Consider the following 19,883-nt stretch of genomic DNA (forward strand, 5'->3'; position numbering starts at 1 on the left):
AATTTTCCAGGCTAATGTTTCAAAAATCTCTAGTTTTCTGCCATCTGGTTTGCTTAGCTGAAATCCACATTCTCTAAGGTAAGTCAGTTCTAATTCCTTTCTTTCTCCAATTTTTGTTGCTTGTTATCCTGTGCCGTTAGCAACTCAGCATCATTGGCTTTAAATTGTTCTAAATTTTATTACCATGTTCTTCTCTAAAATTTAAGTATACCTTTTGTCTTTGACATGCACGCCTCATGGTGTGAAATTGTCGCTAGCCCTCTGCTGCTTCTCCAGTTTGCTGCCATCCAGTTTTCTGTTATCTCCAGTTTTGGTATGTATGATAGAATCTCAATTTTTTTGTCTAGTCACTTCTTCAGTCACTACCTTATTGTTCATGAGCCTAATTTTGATTTTAAATTTGTCAAGTGAAAGGGGAACCAAACATATCTTACATCTATTCTAGGTACTATTGAGCACTTGAATTAATATTTGGTGCAACTGAATACACCACAGCCATTGACATTTGGTCTGCTGGCTGTGTTTTGGCTGAGCTATTGCTTGGGCAGGTAGATGTTTCATTGCATACTTTTTTTTACTTATTTATATGCATTTTCCCTTTAAATTGCTTAAAAAATACTATTTTTCTGACTCCAGCCTCTGTTTCCTGGTGAGAGTGGAGTAGACCAGCTTGTTGAAATTATTAAGGTATGTTTTAGTTCAAAATTCTCATCAATAATAGTTTTATCATGATGATTTTGGAAAAAATTAATCTTTTCGGGCTCCGATTTTGTATAGACTTAATTGTTGATTTTCCTTTCAAATATTGGATCATTTTACTTACTTTACATTTGCCATCTAGTTTTCTGCCTTATGTTTTCTGTTATCTGCCATTCAGTTTGCCATGTTCCTTTTTTGGTAAAATTTTATTACAATGTTCTTTTGTAAAAATTAGTTGTGAACAAGATAATATATAGTTTTGAAATGAAGTATGGAAGAAAAATTGAATTTGATGCCATAGAAATCATTTCGTTCACTAAGCAATACGACTTCCACCTATAAATTTGTTTCAATTACCTAGCAAAGATTGATTATGTTATTTTATTTTTAATATCAATTACTATTATTCTTATTTTTCATACAAACGTAAATTGGATAATAACACATGAAAGTAAATATTAGCCATGTGAAATCTGGATCAAATTTATATATATATATATATATATATGATTCATTCACTGACCAAAATGCCCTTTGAAATACCTTGACTCACATGGGTATATCTAGTTAATTTTTCATCAATGAAAGGGTATTTTAGTCATTGAGAATAATTCACCATTGGTATATATGATCATGTCCAGCTGTTTGGAAAAGCTTGTTCCAAGATTTGCAGATCTCTTAATTAAATCCAGACAACTAATAATTACCGCTTAATCTTTTTATTGATTATTAATCACATTCTGTGCTCTTTTTTCTATGATAGAATGAGAGGGAGACAATAATGTTTAAAGCTTTACCATACCTTGAAACAAACAACCTATACTTAACATGTGATTTACAATCTAAGTTAAGATTTAATTATTTGATTCTTGTTCTGCCTTTTCTTAGTCCTTCATCTTTTGTGCTTGATTAATTCAATCCCTTTTTTATGTTTTCATTTTTACCCTCCTCCATACAATTAAACTCAATAAGTTTATATTAATGTTGAATTATGGGGTATCTTCGATAGTTTGATCCTTCTTCAACGGCATAGTTTTATTTTGAATATGTTATTTTATTTTATTTTATTTTAATCACGAAAAATATTTTGTCTACTTTTATTTTATTTTTAAATTACCTAATTAAATTAAATTGTATTTAAAGTTTTTTTAAATATTTTATTTTATTTTATTTTAATCACAAAAAATATTTTGTCTACTTTTATTTTATTTTTAAATTATCTAATTAAATTAAATTGTATTTAAAGTTTTTTTAAATATTTTATTTTATTTTATTTTAATCACAAAAAATATTTTGTCTACTTTTATTTTATTTTTAAATTACCTAATTAAATTAAATTGTATTTAAAGTTTTATTTTAAATATTTTATTTTATTTTATTTTAATTTAATCACAAAAAATATTTTATTTACTTTTATTTTATTGTTAAATAACTTAATTAAATTAAATTTTATTTTTAAATATTGTTCAACAAATTAGACTTGACTTACTTGGAAAATAATTTTTTTTAAATTTATTTGAAGGAATTAGCCCATTTATTCTTGAGTTGATTTAGCATTCATGTGACTCAATAAAAAATAACCATAATTGAGTACACATGATGGACTTAATTCAAAATAAATAATTAACCCTAAACTTGTAAATTTATTTTAATAACCAATTCTTCACTTCCCTTGTGTTTTCCCATCAACACAATCACAATCTCATCAACATAAATATATATCATATCTTACATAATTTACATAATTTACATAACTTACATAATACATAAATATGTATCATATCGTACATAATTTACATAAGATAAACAACTTACATAATACATAAATATATATCATATCTTACATAATTTACATAAGATAAACAACTTTCATAATTTACATAACTTACATGATACATAAATATATATCATATCTTACATAATTTACATAATTCGAATAACTTACATAATTTACATAACTTACATAATACATAAATATATATCATATCATAACTTACATAACTTAATTATACTTATAAATAAACAACTTACCTGTGTAATTTATTGTCAACTTTAGATTTCAAGAACTATGAAATGGATAGGAGTTGGATGAATTTGTCAAGGGTAAGCAACGCCTATTGAAATTGAGTACAAACTTTTCTAAATTTCGTATTTCAAAATGCAAGCCAAGAGAATATGATTCTTTGCCTGTGTAAGAGGTGTGGCAACATCAATTGGCATTTTCGTGAAGTTGTCTATGAACATTTAATTGTTGATGGCTTTATTCGGGGGTATAAAAAATGGATTTTCCATGGAGAGTGTACATCTAGTGGAACTTCTTCAACGATTAATTCAACTTATCTTGACACTGCTTACCATCAGTATGTTAGACAAGATGACATGGAAGGTATGTTGCGGGATGCATTTAATATGCACAGTCATGGTGAGCAATCGTTTCACCTGACTTTATTGCATCCGATGATTGTAATATTGGTGGAAATGTTTTTTGTAAAACGGGAACAAGAGGAGCCAAATGAAGAAGCGACGAAGTTCTACAATTTACTTAATGAAATGAACAAAGAACTTTACGAGGGATCAAAATATTCGAAATTTTCCTTCTGCATTCATCTATTTCACTTAAAAATGTTTGGGAGGGTGGATTGGAAACTCTTTTACAATGCTGTTAGAGTTTCTGAAAGAGATATTTCTGTTTGCAAAAATCCCCCAGTCTTGTCAAGATATGAAGAGACTAATAAAAGATTTGGGCCTTGGGTACGATAAAATTCATAGTTGCCCAAATGACTGCATGTTGTACTGGGGTGATAAAAAAACCAACAGTCTTGTCATGTTTGCGGTAAGTCTCATTGGATGAATAGGAATACAGAAGATGTGAATGCAGATGAAGGTGGGGTACAGTTAAGAAAGAAGCCAGTTAAGGTCTTGCGATATTTTCCCCCAGTACCAAGACTTCAAAGGCTTTTCATGTCGTCAAAGACAGCTGATTCTATGAGGTGACATAATAATGAACGGACCGATGATGGATTATTAAGGCATCCTGCTGATTCTTTAGGTTGGAAATCGTTTTACAGTAAATTTTCAAGCTTTGCAAGTGATCTTCGGAATGTGAGGCTTGGGCTAGTAGCTGACGGCTTTAATCCTTTTAAAATCATGAGTACTTCCTACAGTACTTGGCCTATAATGCTTGTTCCTTACAATTTGCCTCCATGGATTTGCATGAAGCAATCTTCTTTTATATTATCTATGATTATCCCTGGAGAGAAAGGTTCCAGAAATGATATCGACATTTATTTGCAGCCACTTATTGAAGAGTTAAAACAATTATGGTCGGGGGTTAAGACATATGATGTGTTAAGAAAGGAGAACTTCAATTTACGTGCAGCTTTGTTGTAGACAATTAATGATTTCCCGGCTTATGCCAATTTATCTGGTTGGAGTACCAAAGGACGTTATGCATGTCCTTGTTGTGCTGTGCAAACATGTTCAAAATGGTTATATAATAGGAAGAAGTTCTGTTATATGGGGCATCGTCGGTGGTTGGATGGAAATCATAGATTTAGATTTTATAGGACTTTATTTGATGGTACTGAATAGTTTAAAGAAGCTCCTAAGCAGACCATTGGATCTGAAATCTTGTTCATGTTAAAAGATATGAATTTCAGTTATGGGAAGATGAATCAACCATCCAACATACAAACGAGGAGAAGATCAAGGAATGAATCTGATAAAGAGGATGATCCTAATGATGCGGACTTGTGGAAAAAAAGAAGTATTTTTTTAGTTGCCTTATTGAGAGCATTACATTTTACGACACAATCTTGGTGTCATGCATATTGAGAAGAATGTTTGCGAGAACATCATCGCGACAATTTTGAATGTCGATGGAAAATCAAAAGACAATATTCAAAGTCGACTTGATTTAGTTGACATGGGAATTTGGTGTGATCTTCATCCCTAAGTACTTTCGAATGGGAAATATCAGTTGCCGCCTCCAATTTTTGCAATATCGAAGGAAGAGAAAGAAGTGTTTTGCACTGTGTTGAAGGATATAAAGGTCCCAGATGCGTATGCATCAAATATATCTCGATGTTTGAGTCTTAAAAATCGAAGACTATATTTTTTAAAATTACATGATTATCACATCTTGATGCAAGATTTACTGCCACTTTCTTTACGGTGCTGTATGTCAAAAAATGTTACGTCTTGTATAATTGAGCTTTCCAATATAATGAAAGCTATTTGTGGCAAAGTTTTGGATGTTGAAGAACTTGAGAAAGTACAGGATCGAGCCACTTTGACTTTATAGAATTTGGAGAAGATCTTTCCACCTTCCTTCTTCACTATTATGGTGCACTTGGTAATCCATCTCCCTCGTGAAGCAATAATTGGAGGACCGATTTTCTATCTATGGATGTATCCTATAGAAAGGTGCTAATTTATTTGTAAAGTATTCATTCATTCACCTTTATACATTTAGTTACAACTTTTGATAATGTTGTATATGGTGTTTAGGTTCCTAAGCAAATTGAAGTCTTATTGTCGAAATAAGCGTTATCCAGAAGGATCAATTATTGAAGGCTACTTGGCAGAGAAGTGTATGACCTTCTATTCTAGATATTTAGAAGATGTTGAAACAAGATTGAATAGACCAAGTAGAAATGCTAGGCTTAATGATCCCAACTTTGCCGAAACTTATTAATTTCAAAGTTATGGAGAACCAATCGGTAAAGTTGAAATTGCAGAATTAGATGAAAGATCTTGGGTACAAGCGCATAGATATGTTATTTTTCACCATAATTCAATTGAACCATTACGCAAGTAAGTTCTAGAATATGATAAATATTCATCGTTTTTATTTGTTTATTTTTTAACCAATTAAACCTCTTTTTAACATAGTGAGTACAAAAAAATCTAGAGATCTTGTTCACGCTCCCGAAGATTACAACGAGAGATTAATAAGTTATTCACAGAATCTTTCCATGAATGGTTAAGCCAAACGGTATGCAACTCAACCTTTTATTGACAAATAATAATTTTTTCTCATAACATTTATAATTACTCAATTTACTTTCGATTCAATAGGTTTGGAGTGGGAAGGACGTTAATGACGAAGTTAAATGGCTTTTCCAAGGCTCAAATAGAGTGGTAAAAAGATATAGTGTCTTCATCATCAATGGATTCAGATTTCATGCAAAATATCGCGAGAGATTCAGGAGAACTCAAAATTGTGGAATAGTTGTTAATTCTTCAATTACAAGTTATGTTAGTGCTAGGGACAGTAATCCCGTTGAGGGAAATGTGGAGTATTACGGACTTCTTACTGATATTATTGAGTTCGATTACTATGGAAAATGGAAAGTTGTCTTATTTCGATGTGATTGGGCTGATGTTAATACTGCTCACGGTATTAAAAACGATCAATTTGGTTTTACAATGGTGAATTTCTCTCGATTGATTCACACCGGAGAACAATTGATAGACGAGCCGTATGCATTTTCTTCTCAAGTGAAACAAGTTTTTTACTCGAAAGATCCAACTGATGAGGGTTGGTATGTTATACTTTGAAACACACCTAGAGACTTGTTTGACATGGGTAATGGAAGTAGAGATGACATCATCGAAAGATCAGAAACTTTGCCTTTTCCAAAACAAAACTTAAATGAAAATATCCCTATTACTAGTACACAATTTCAATAGGTTTGTCAAGATGTGGATAAAGATATTTACAAATTATGATGTAGTAAGATTTTACAATTTTTAATTATATGTAATATTATAATTTTAATCTTGCTCATGTTATATAATTTAACTATTTTATATGTACTATTATTGTTGTAATTTTTTACTAAAATTTCAACTATTTTATATGTATTGCAGGAAAAATGCGTACAAGAAGATTACGAGATTTAAGTATTATCCAAAATACTCCAAATTCAGAAGAAGCAAATAGTGAATAGCTGACAGTTATTGGATCTTCGAATGTGCCGGAGACACTTGACGAGCTTGAAGAATTTCAAAGTAATGTTAAGTTTATTTTACATGTGTGTTGACTTTTATTATTGATTTATTTTTCATTTTTAATATAAATAATAACATATCGTTTTTCAACTGAAAGTGGTGGGACGCGCAGAGGTCGAGGACGTACGCTACTTAAAGATTTATACGACTTAAATCCTGTTGAGCGTGTCAAAGTAAGTAGAAACAGTCATGGTCAGCCTGTTGGATCTGAAGCTCGACTTTTAGCAGGCTATTTGGGCATTATAGCACAAAATGCCAATATGTTGCCCATCAACTACGAATCATGGCATCACATGCCTGATAACAAAAAAAATCAAGCTCTCGATAATATTAAGGTAACAAAACATCTAATTTTTATTTATAATACTTTGGTTTAAGTTTCATTTGTATTTACATTCTAAACTTGTGTTTTTTTAGGAGAGATTTGTTTTAGAGGTCTCGGATGACTATATCAAGAAAGCATTGGGTAAAAGATGGAGAGACCATAAAAGCACTTTGAAAAAATAATATTTTAAGAAAGACATAAGCCTTGAAGAAAAATTGCGAAATGTCTCGTCGGGAATGCTGAGGTACCAATGGGAAGATGCGGTCAGATTCTGGAATTTAAAGAAAGGAGAGGTATTATGTACTTCCAAATTCTTATAAATTTTTTAGTATATAGTGTTTGCTATATACGTAATAATAATTACATTATGTAGGATCGTGAGTGAGTTGGAATAAGCAGCAGGCAAAAACAAAAACTCACACACACGGTAGGGTCGAGAAGTTTCACTTTTGTAGCTGAGGTCAAGGTATTATGAATTTATTAATTCTATCAAATATTAATGACTTTCTATTATTAAATGATATTTTTACTACTATATTGGAGGAAGTCTCGTCTGGTCAAAAAGTTTGACGCCTTCAGCTTTTTGAGATTACGTATAGGAAGAAAGATGGATCTCTTATGACATCCGAAGCTGGAGAAATTATGGTATATTTACTTAATAAAATTTGATTTATTATAAATATTTATAATGTTTAATTATCATGGTTTAATTCATCGTTAGTAGTTTTAAATAATGTTAAGTTATGTTGCATTCCTTTTTATTATATATTTCGTTTCTAACTCTTTGATTGATTTATTAGGAGAAACTAAAGGAGAAGAAGGTGGAGTATGAAGCAATTTCTTCGAGTAATAGTTCTGTTAATCTTGAGAACATTGATAACATAATTATTATTGAAGTTTTGGCTCCTGAAAGGTATGGTCGGGTTCGATTTCAAGGATCTGGTGTTACCCCGACCCAATATTTTGGATCTGGCTCCTAGCAATACATGCCTTCCGGGAGTCAAGCTCAACCTGAAGTTCAGAGGTTAAGAGACCAGATAGCTTAGATGCAAGCGAGCACAGTTGAGCAAATTGACGAGGTTGAAAGAAAATATGAAGAACTCTAGCAACAACTTAGAGCGGATGCAACAGCGAGGGAGGCAGCGGAAGTAGCGAGGGAGGCAGAGGCAACAGTGATGGCAGCAGAGCAGAGTAAAAAGTACGATGAGCTCTAGCTACAGCTTTAGCATATGACGCTGATGTTTCAGCAGTCGCAAAAGCCACCATCTTAGACATTTGTTTTCTCGTTGTAAGAATATTTTTAACATTGTCACATTTAGCATTATTGTAACAATATTTTGAGTTATACTTCATTTTTTAATTTACATCAGATATCTTTCGTTGAATTTGAAGTATCATTTAGATTTAAATTTTTTGTTGTATTTTTTATGCTACATTTGCTATTTTTGGTTGGATTCAATGCTATATTTGCTGTTTTTGGTTGGATTTAATGCAGGAAGGGTTGGATATTGGTGAAAAAAGTACATTGCAAATATGCCAAAATTAGCGGCGTTTGTAACAAAAGCACCGCTAAAAACCATGACTTTTAGCGGCGTTTCACCCAAAAACGCCACTAAAAGCCATGACTTTTAGCAGCGCTTTTCCCACAAATGCTGCTAAAAGCCATGACTTTTAGTGGCGCTTTTCCCACAAATGCAGCTAAAAGCCATGACTTTTAGCGGCTCTTTTCCCACAAACGCCGCTAAAAGTCATGATCTTTTGCGGCATTTTTTCAAATAAACGCCGCAAATTTTTGCGGCATTTTTTGCGGCACTTGTGAAAACACCGCAAATAGTTCTAGAGGCTAAAAAAATGCCCCTAAAAGTCTGTTTTCCTATAGTGTACCTTAAATTAACCCAATGGAAATTAAATAAAAATTAAAATATTTACTCACTCATCGGAATCGTGGTCCCGAAACCACTGTCTTTGACACTACTAAAAGTGGGCTGTTATAGGGCTTTTTCTTGGTAACGACCTTTTTTAGACCGTTCTAAACTAGAATTGTTGTCATCTGAACTTGTCATAGATTGAAATTTGTGATGCCATCAAACCTCTTAATGTTGAACCTTGTTGCTACCATCTCTGAATGGGTTAAGTGCCAAAATCGAACTAATCTCTAATACCAGTTTGTTGGGGATAAACCCGTGTAAAAAATGAATAAGAAAAAATAATGAAGAAATTGAAAAGATCAAACACAAAAATTTTATGTGGAAAACCCCCTTCAAAGAGGATAAAAAACCATAAGCAAAGATAATTTTACTAAATCAACAAAAAAGAAAGACTACAAAGTTGGAGATAAAAACTAAACCCCAAAACCCAAAACTAAATCGTGTCATTGGGATGAAAGTCTTTTTCTTGTCGTGATGTTAGCTGCTCGTTGGGGTGAGGAGTTTTCCCTCGTTTCGACATCACTCATTGTTTTGGTCGAATACAATGTATATTTCCACAAGAACATTGAATATGATATTTTGAAATTGTACCAGATTATCACCTAGAAATTTATATAATTTTTTTAATTCTCAAGTGATGATGTGACACTATCTCTTTGATCGCGTGATTCGTAACAAGTAATAAATATTTATAATGAAGATCAAAACTAGACTAACTATTATCACGACGAAAAGGCAAGCGCACCTATTGAACAATAGTATAGTAATGGCAAGACCGGGATATCGTACCCAAGGGAACTAAAAGTGCTAGTAATAACTATCTTTTTATTATTTAACCTAGCAATAAAAAGGGGTTTTATTTATTTTAATTAACTAATTATCTAAACTAAGAACGCACAGAGAAAAGAATTAGGAAATTTGGGAATTTGGGCTTGAAAAGTGTCTGAATTAGTGGTTAATGTTATTTCTGGCTTAATATGTGTTGGGTTAAGTAATTTTGAGCTCTGGAGTGTGTCTGGGAGGTCCTAAGTTCAAGCTGTAATTTGGGCTAAATTTGGGTTTTATTGGAATAAGCCCAACTTGAGATCAGTGGGCTTTTAAGGAGTTGCTGGTAAAGACTTAACTGAATGGGCCTGCTGGTGTAGTGGTTAAGTGGCAAGAGATTATGTTTAGGGTAATGGGTTCGATTTCTTATGGTAGCAATGGGATTATTTTTGCTGCAAGTTCCAGTAAGCGATGTGCTTTAGTAATTCTGAGTTGTGGGCTTAAGGGAAAACCTAGGATTTTTTTCTTTTCCTCTTTTCTGTCAACAGTTGTTTTCTCTACTGTTTTTCTTTTTTCTCAATTTCCCTTGTGCCGAAAATTTTCTGCTTCCTTTCCCTTTTCTTTCGTTTTGCTTTTCTTTTTCGATAAGCTTAGGTGTGTTCAAGCAGTTTTGTTGATTCGATAAGTAGCGTTTGAATTAAGTTAAGTATTTTCTATTGGAGATTGTTAAGAGTGACTTTGGTTGCTGTTTAGAGATTAATCAAGGCTCGGTGGATCAGTAATCGAGTTCTTAGCAAACGAGGAAATACCGTTCTTCGTCGAAGGTAAGTAGATCTTGCATTTAACGATTTGTTCATTCTTAGGTAAAACGATTTAAGTAATTGATTTTGGCTTAATTTTTTCAATCTTAGGCTTAGGAGTGCTCGTGGTTGGATTAGCAGCGAAAACGAACAGGTGTGTACTCCGATTACACAAAAAATGAGTTTCGACGAAAGCCGAAAAACCAGTCTATTGACGCCACACGGGCGTATGGTCTGTCTATGTGGTAGCTTGCACTGCGAGACACAAGCGTGTAACAGACAAGCTAGACCGTACACACGCCACACAGGCACGACAGACACGGGAGTGTGAGGCTGGCGAGGTAGTCTATGAGGCACGGGCTTGACCATTTGGGCCGTGTAGGCCGCATGGGCGTGTGGGTCACACGGGTGAACCACAGGGCATGTGGGTCTTGGGCTAGGCTATGTGATCCACACGGGCAAGGCTAATTTGGGCCGTGTGGGCCCACACGGGCAGGGCACACAGGTGTGTGAGCTAAATTTTCCCAAAATGTTCTGTAAGGTTGCACGGGTCACCTTAGTCGACTGTGACCTGCCTGTAGGTTCAGTAAGCGTTTTTTTAGACCCCATACTATGAATGGATACTGAGTTGTATGTAAAACATATTACAATAGGCATGTATATCTGCCTGATTTCGTATATCTGTTCTGCTATGATATGATCTAATTTCTGCACGTAAGCATGCCACGATATTTATGATGCATTGCATTGGGTTGGGTTATTGTGAAGAGAAGGAAGTCTGAGAGGCGATTAGCCTATTATCGGGCAGCTACGCTGCATATATCTGTTATGTACTATTTTACAGTACCACTTGGTGTGTAGGACTGGATGGGTCGATTTTGTCCCCATACTTGGTGTGTAGGGCTGGGTGGGTCAATTTTATCCCCACATGGTGTGTTGGGTTGGACGAAGATGGTGTGCAAGGTTGGTGAGCATGATTTTTGTTCTCTGAGATCTGATCTGATCTGCATGCGATATTTGTATGGCTAAGGCCGAATATCTGAATTTTGTTATCTGTTTGTATGCATGCTGTTTGTGGGGATATACACATTGAGTTTGCGAAAACTCACCCCTTTATTTATTTTATGTCAGGTAATCCTCAATAGTAGATGGATCGGTGTGCCGGAGGGCTCGATGGTGACCACTGTTAAACTCATGGGTTTTTGAGTAACGTTTATTACATCTGTTCAATTGTTTTTCCTACATTTTTTTTGGGATTTAAGTTTTGGACTTGAGCTATTTGTTTTGGGTTTATTTTGGGGTTTTAAAATTGTTAAGTTTTTGATTGCGAATTATTGATGTTTTAGCTTCCGCGTAAAAGAATGATTTTTAAATAATTAATGGAATAACGATTTCTCAATTTAAGTAAAGATAATAATCTGAATGGTTTTTAACTTACTAAGCTTTTATAAAAGCACTCTCATGTAACGCCACCAGATTCGGTCATAATGTTTGGGCCAGGTTTGGGGTATTACATTTAGTGGTATCAGAGCTAGGTTTGTAAAAACTCAGCTATGGTTTTGGGCGTAAAAAAGAATGGTATTGGAAATCAGTGATAAAATAATTGAAAATATTTTTGATAATAAGTATGTGGTACATCGAGCCTGCAGCACTGATCGTGTAAGTTCTCTAAAACTTTGATATGTATTGTCTGAAAGCATGCTTAAAATGAAACATTGTCTATATTTATCTGAAATACTATGTATGTATTATGAGACTACTACAGGTAGAACTTTGCTGAAACACCTTAGGTAGTGTAAACTGAAACCATAGTGAGACTTGCTATTTGCGATAACTGACTCTGAAACTCTGATACTGTTCTGCATAAAACATATGTCAATCATTATCGAAACTGTAAACTGATGTGCATAAAACTTCTAAATATAGATTAATTCGATAATTACGATGAGCACAAGAGGTACTCGTGGATGGGGTACTAGAGGCCGAGGTATAGGTCATAGAGGGATTCGAGTTGAGTCTTTCGCATATGATACGATCCCTAATCTGGATGCTAGCAAGACGCCAGTGTCGCCTGTTACTGAGACTAGTGCTGAGTCTCAAGATCGTACAGCTGGGGACGACGCACTGTCTCAGGCCATGCTGCGAAATTTGAAGAAGCTCGCTGGGGCTAATGTTGGATCTGGAGGTCGTGGGTCAGTTACGGAACGACTCCGGTCGAGTAGGGCTGAGATATTTAGGGGTATCGCCGGAGTTGCTCCGAGTATGGCCGAGTATTGGATAGAGGCCACAGAGTGTATAATGGATGACTTGGATTTTACTGATGAACAGAAGCTCATGGGGGCTGTGTCTCTGCTTCGCGATAAGGCATACCAGTGGTGGTTGACCGTTAAGGAGGGTACTCAGCCTGATAGGTTGACTTGGGATTTGTTTAAGACCACCTATTAAAGTAAGTATGGGGGAGCTAGCTACACTGACGCTAGGCGACGTGAGTTCCTAAATGTCACTCAGGGAGACGTTCAGTGGCTGAGTATGAGGCTGAATTTTTGAGGTTGAGTCGCTATGCGAGGGGCATGGTGACGAATAAGTATGAGCGCTGTGTTTGATTTAAGGATAGTCTTTAGGATAGTTTGCGAGTTCTGATAGCTGCTCAAAGGGAGTGGGATTTCTTAGTCTTGGTCGAGAAGGCCAAGATAACTGAGGCGGTAAAGCGCTCTGAGCGTCAAAACCGTGAGAAAGGGAAAGTAAAGAGGGATTCGGGGTCTACTGGTTCTAGGATGAGGCCTAAGAAAAAGGCTAGGACTGACGAGTCCATTAGAGTTGGGCCTACTGTTGCACCTACTAGGGTGGTGATCTACCAGCTATGTAATAGACGCCATCCAAATGAGTGTTAGAGATCTACTGGCACTTGCTTGAGGTGTGGATCGACTGAGCATCAAGTTAAGGATTGTCCGCTAAGGGGTAATCAGATGCAAGCTCCAGTTGTTGAGACTGCGCAGCCACCAAGAGGAGTATAGCAGCCATCTAGGGGCAGAGGGCAGGCTATGGGTGGTAATAGTTTGGGGCGAGGTTAGGAGCACCTGGCAAAAGTGTTAGGTCGACTGAGGCGAGGTAGCCTGCACTTGTCTATGTGGCACGTCGTCGTGAGGATGGAGATACTTCAGATGTCATCATGGGTACGTTTTTTATTCTTAATGTACCTTATGTTGCACTGATACACATAGGCTCTACGCATTCTTATGTTGCGTGTTCTGTGTCCGAGACCTTGGGGGTTTTGCATGAGAGTACTTCTAGTGAAATTTCTGTGGTGCGTCCATTGGGCAGACCATTAGGGTTAGTAAGCTATTCAGGGATGTTTCATTGGAAGTCTAAGGGACAATATTTTTGGCTGATCTAATGGAACTTTCGTTTGGGGAGTTCGACCTAACTCTTAGTATGGACTGGTTATTGAAGCATCGTGTAAGTCTAGATTGTGCTGAAAAGAGGGTGGTTTTGAGGACTGAGGAGGATAAAGAGATAGTCGTATTGGAGAACAACAGAATTATCTGAGCAATGTGATATCTGCGTTGGTAGCAGAGAAGTTGGTGAGGAAAGGATGTGAGGCATACTAGGCCTACATCAGTGTTTTCGATTATGTGGACTCTTCGGTTAAGGACATCTAAACTGTGAAGGACTTTCTAGATGTTTTTCTAGAGGAATTACCAAGATTACCTCTGAGTCGTGAGGTAGAATTTGGGATTGAGTTGATTCTTGGTACAGCTCTGGTGTCTATTGCACCTTATCGAATGGCACCGAAGGAGCTGGCAGAACTGAAGGCTCAAGTTCAAGAGCTATTAGATCGTGGGATTATTCGTCCTAGTGTGTCTCCATGGGGAGCACCGATTTTATTTGTAAAGAAGGACGGTACAATAAGGATATGTATTGACTACCGTCAATTGAACAAGTTGACGATTAAGAATAAGTACCCACTTTCGAGGATTGACGACTTATTCGATCAATTCAGAGGAGCATCAATGTTTTCTAAGATTGATCTGCACTCAGATTACCATCAGTTAAGAGTAAAAGAGGCCGATGTACATAAGACTACATTTAGGACTTGGTATGGCCATTACGAGTTCCTAGTTATGCCTTTTGGGTTGACTAATGCACCAACAGCAATTATGTATTTGATGAACCGTGTGTTTTAGCCCTACTTGGATCAGTTTATAGCAGTGTTCATCAACGACATCTTGGTATACTCTAGGATTGAAAATGAGCACGATATGCATCTGCGAGTGGTTTTACAGATTATTTGTGAGAAACAGCTTTACGCAAAATTCTCTAAGTGTGAGTTCTGGCTTCGAGAAGTGACATTTCTAGGACATGTAGTTTCTGCAGAAGGGATCAGAGTTGATCCTCGTAAGATTGAGGCTGTGTTGGATTGGAAACAGCCGAAAAGTGTGTTAGAGGTACGCAGTTTTTTAGGTCTGGCAGGTTATTACTGACGCTTCGTAGAAGGGTTCTCGTTGATCGCAGCATCGTTGACTAAGTTACTGCGTAAGGGAGTTCCCTTTGTTTGGAAGGACGCTCAACAGGAGAGCTTTGAAAAACTCAAGACAGTCTTGACTCAAGCTCTAGTTCTGATACAACCTGAGTCTAGCAAGGATTTCGTGGTTTACAGTGATGCGTCACATGTGGGTTTGGGGTGCGTTTTGATGCAGGATGGTAAAGTGGTCGCGTATGCATCTCATCAGCTCAAGACCCACGAAGCTAATTATCCGACGCATGCTTTGGAGTTGGCAGTGATCGTTTTTGCTCTTAAGATTTGGAGGCATCACTTGTTCGGTGAGAAGTGTATCATCTACACTGATCATAAGAGCCTCAAGTATCTCCTCACTCAGAAGGAGTTAAACCTTAGACAGTGTCGTTAGGTGGAGCTGCTTAAAGACTATGGCTGTATTATCGAGTACCATCCGGGAAAAGCCAATCTGGTATCAGATGCATTAAGTCGTAGGGTGATGACCGATTTGAGGGTAATGTTCGCTCGATTGAGTTTTTGTGACGATAGGAGCCTTTTGGCTGAGTTACAGGTTAAGCCGACGTGGTTGAATCAGATTAAGGATAAGCAGTTGGGGATAAGTCTCTTGAGTTGCGATTCCATCAGGTTGAGGCTGGTACTATCACTGATTTTAGGATTGACAGTAATGGGGTGTTACGTTTCTGAGATAGGATTTGTGTACCTAATAATGAGGACTTGAGGTTGTCGATTCTGAAGGAGGCGCATAGTAGCCCTTACGCTATGCATCATGGTGGCAACAAAACGTATAGGGATCTTCGAAAGTTGTATTGGTGGCTAGGGTTAAAGCGTGAGGTTACCAATTTTGTTGCTCGCTGTATGACTTGTCAACAGGTTAAGGCTAAGCATTAGTTACCTTCGGGTTTGCTTCAACTAGTAAGGATACTGATGTGAAAATAGGAGCGAGTAACAATGTACTTTGTTAGTGGGTTGCCCTTAACACCCAGTAAGATGAATTCTGTTTGGGTTATTGTGGATTGATTGACCAAGTCTACACATTTCATTCCTGTTAGGACAGACTTCTCCTTGCAAAAGCTTGCTAAGCTCTACATTTCCGAGATAGTGAGTTTGCATGGGGTTTCTACCTTGATCATTTTCGATAGGGATCCCCATTTTACATCTCGATTTTGGCAGAAACTTCATGAGGCTTTGGGTTCTCATCTAGAATTCAGTACTGCTTTTCATCCTTAGATAGATGGTCAGTCAGAGAGGGTGATTCAGATATTGGAGGACATGCTGAGGGGTTGTGTCATGGATTTTTGTGGTAGTTGGGAGGAGTACTTGCCATTGGCAGAGTTCACTTACAATAACAACTATCAGTCTAGTATTTAGATGGCACCGTACGAGGCACTTTATGGTCGTAACTGTCGTACTCCTCTGTGTTGGACTGAGTTAGGTGAGTGACGTATTTTGGGTCCGGAGTTAGTATCAGAGACTGAAGATAAGGTCCACTTGATTTGAGATTGACTGAAAGTGGCTTCTGATAGACAGAAGTCCTATACGAATTTGAAAAGGAAGGACATCGAGTATTCTGTGGGAGACATGGCTTTTCTTAAGGTCTCGCCATGGAAGAAGGCTCTGAGGTTCGGTCATAAGGGCAAGTTGAGTGCTCGATTTATTGGGCCGTACCGAATTTTGAAGCGAGTGGCGCCAGTTGCATATCAGTTGGAGCTACCTCCAGAGTTGGATCGTATTCATGACGTATTCCATGTATCAATGTTGAGATGGTATCACTCTGATCCTACTCACATTGTACCTGTGGAGGAGATTGAGGTTAGACCAGATCTGACATTCGAGGAGGAGCTGGTTCAGATTTTGGATCGCGATGTTAGGGCACTGCGTAGAAAGTCTATTCCTTTAGTGAATGTGCTGTGGCGGAATCATATCACTGAGGAGGCTACTTGGGAGCTAGAGGATTTGATGCGTCAGCAATATCCTCACCTTTTCTGATCAGGTAAAATTCAAGAACGAATTTTCTTTAAGGGGGTAGAGTTGTAACGCCTCAAATTTTTGAGTTTCGACTTTTAGCGATTTTTGAGCTTGGGAAGTGTCTGAATTAGTGGTTAATGTTATTTTTGGCTTAATATGTGTTGGGTTAAGTAATTTTGACTCTGGGGTGTGTCTGGGAAGTCTTAAGTTCAAGCTGTAATTTGGGCTAAATTTGGGTTTTATTAGAATAAGCCTGACTTGAGATCAGTGGGCTTTTAAGGAGTTTTTGGTAAAGACTTAACAGAATGGGCCTGTTGGTCTAGTGGTTAAGTGGTAAGGAATTATGCTTAGGGTCAGGGGTTCAATTCCCTGTGGTAGCGATGGGATTATTTTTGCTGCAAGTTCCAGTAAGCGATAGGCTTTAGTAATTCTGAGTTGTGGGCTTAAGGGAAAACCTAGGGTTTTCTTCTTTTCCTCTTTTCTGTCAACAGTTGCTTTCTCTGCCATTTTTCTATTTTCTCAATTTCCCTTGTTCCAAAAATTCTCTGCTTCCTTTCCCTTCTCCTTCATTTTGCTTTTCTTTTTTCGATAAGCTTAGGTGTGTTCAAGCGGTTTTGTCGATTCAGTAAGTAGTGTTTGAATTAAGTTAAGTGTTTTATGTTGGAGATTGTTAAGAGTGACTTTGGTTGCTGTTTAGAGATTAATCAAGGCTCGGTGGATTAGTAATCGAGTTTTTAGCAAACAAGGAAATATCGTTCTTCATCAAAGGTAAGTAGATCTCGCATTTTGGGATTTGTTCATTCTTAGGTAAAACGATTTAAGTGATTGATTTGGGCTCGGTTTTGTCAATCTTAGGCTTTGGAGTGCTCGGGGTTAGATTCGCAGTGAAAACTAACCAGGTGTGTACTCAGATTGCACAGAAAACGAGTTTCGACGAAAGCCAAAAAACTAGTCTATCGATGTCACACGGGCGTGTGGTCTGCCCGTGTGGTAGCTTGCACTGCAAGACACGGGCATGTGATAGATGAGCCAGGCCGTACGTACGCCACACGGGCACGACTGACACGGGTGAGTGAGGCTAGCAAGGTTGTGTGCAAGGCACGGGCTCAACCATTTGGGCCGTGTAGGCCACACGGGCTGTGGGTCACACGGGTGAACCACACAAGCGTGTGGGCCCACACGGGCAGGGCACACGGGCGTCTGAGCCCAATTTTCCTAAAATGTTCTGTAAAGTTGCATGGGTCGTCTAAATCGACTGTGACCTGCCTGTAGGGTCGGTAAGCATTTTTTTAGACCCCATACTATGAATAATTACTGAGTTGTATGTAAAACATGTTACAACAAGCAGGTATATCTTCCTAATTTCGTATATCTGTGCTGCTATGATATGATTTGATTTCTGTATGTAAGCATGCCACGATACTTATGGTGCATTGCATTAGGTTGGGTTGTTGTGAAGAGAAGGAAGTCTGAGAGGCGATTAGCCTATTATCGGATAGCTACGCTGCATATATCTATTATGTACTGTTTTACAGTACCACTTGGTGTGTAGGGTTGGATGGGTCGATTTTTATCCCCATACTTGGTGTGTAGGGCTGCGTGGGTCGATTTTATCCCCACATGGTGTGTTGGGTTGGACAGAGATGGTGTGCAAAGTTGGTGGGCATGATTTCTGTTCTCTGAGATCTGATCTGATCTGCATGCGATATCTGTATGGCTAAGGTTGAATATCTGAATTCTGTTATCTATTTGTATGCATGCTGTTTGTGGGGATGTACACACTAAGTTTGCGAAAACCCACCCTTTTATTTGTTTTATGTCAGGTAATCCTCAGCATTAGATGGATCGGTGTGGCAGAGGGCTCGATGATGACCACTGTTAGACGCATGGGTTTTTTAGTAACGTTTATTACATTTGTTCAATTGTTTTTCCCACATTTGTCTTGAGATTTAATTTTTGGATTTGAGCTATTTGTTTTAGGTTTATTTTGGGGGTTTTAAATTGTTAAGTTGTTGATTTGCAAATTATTGATGTTTAGCTTCCGCGTAAAAGAACGATTTTCAAATAATTAATGGAATAAGGATTTCTAGATTTAAGTAAAGATAATAATCTGAATGGTTTTTAACTTACTAAGCTTTTATAAAAGCACTCTCATGTAACGCCACCAAATTCGGCCATAACGTCTAGGCCAGGTTTGGGGTGTTACAACCTTATTCTAATCAATATCCAATAGATAAAATTTAATAAGGTTTAAAAAATCTTATTCTAAAATAAAATAAAAGAAGTGTAATTCTATATGGATTCTTCTTTTATTTTATTTTACCACTGTATTTTATTTAAATAAGGATTTGGGTCACTTAATTCTAACAGTAATCATATATGACATCAAACCGAAATGCCCCGTAGGTACATGCCAGAGAACAAAATGAAACTCTTAATACAAACTTGGTTGAGTCAGAAAAGGTACTCTGGATGCTGACTTCAAGTCCCAGGGCTGTGAGAAATACCTGAACCTGTGCATGGAGAAAATAAATTGTACATTGAGAAATAGGGCTTAGTGGCACATTTATAATTCAAAGCATATAACATAATCATTAGCAAAACATTTCAATTCAATACATGTATATCTATATGTACATAACATCATACTACTTACAGTTTTAGTTACCATACCTTTCATCAACAACCTATACACCTAAGTATGCATATAACCAAATCTTAATCCATCCAATCCAATTACAACATTATGCCTTCAAACATAAGTCTTTTCTACAAACCATTTATATTCCATGACATATAAGTCACTTTTTCATATCACATTATTCACAAGTTTCTGGAGTCTACTGACTCATTCGTGTCCATTTTGACCC

The 19,883-nt window shown here is 36.8% G+C and overlaps 1 long non-coding RNA gene across 1 annotated transcript; it reads left to right on the forward strand.

The window, feature by feature from the left end:
• Window positions 1-399: 399 nt before the first annotated feature.
• Window positions 400-6,708, forward strand: LOC121212421 (uncharacterized). The gene is made up of 3 exons (XR_005907552.1): window positions 400-548; window positions 637-687; window positions 6,574-6,708. It is a non-coding gene; the product is annotated as an uncharacterized lncRNA (long non-coding RNA).
• The last annotated feature ends 13,175 nt before the right edge of the window (window positions 6,709-19,883 follow it).

This window comes from Gossypium hirsutum, chromosome A13, assembly GCF_007990345.1.
Source record: "Gossypium hirsutum isolate 1008001.06 chromosome A13, Gossypium_hirsutum_v2.1, whole genome shotgun sequence".
Lineage (NCBI taxonomy): Eukaryota > Viridiplantae > Streptophyta > Magnoliopsida > Malvales > Malvaceae > Gossypium > Gossypium hirsutum.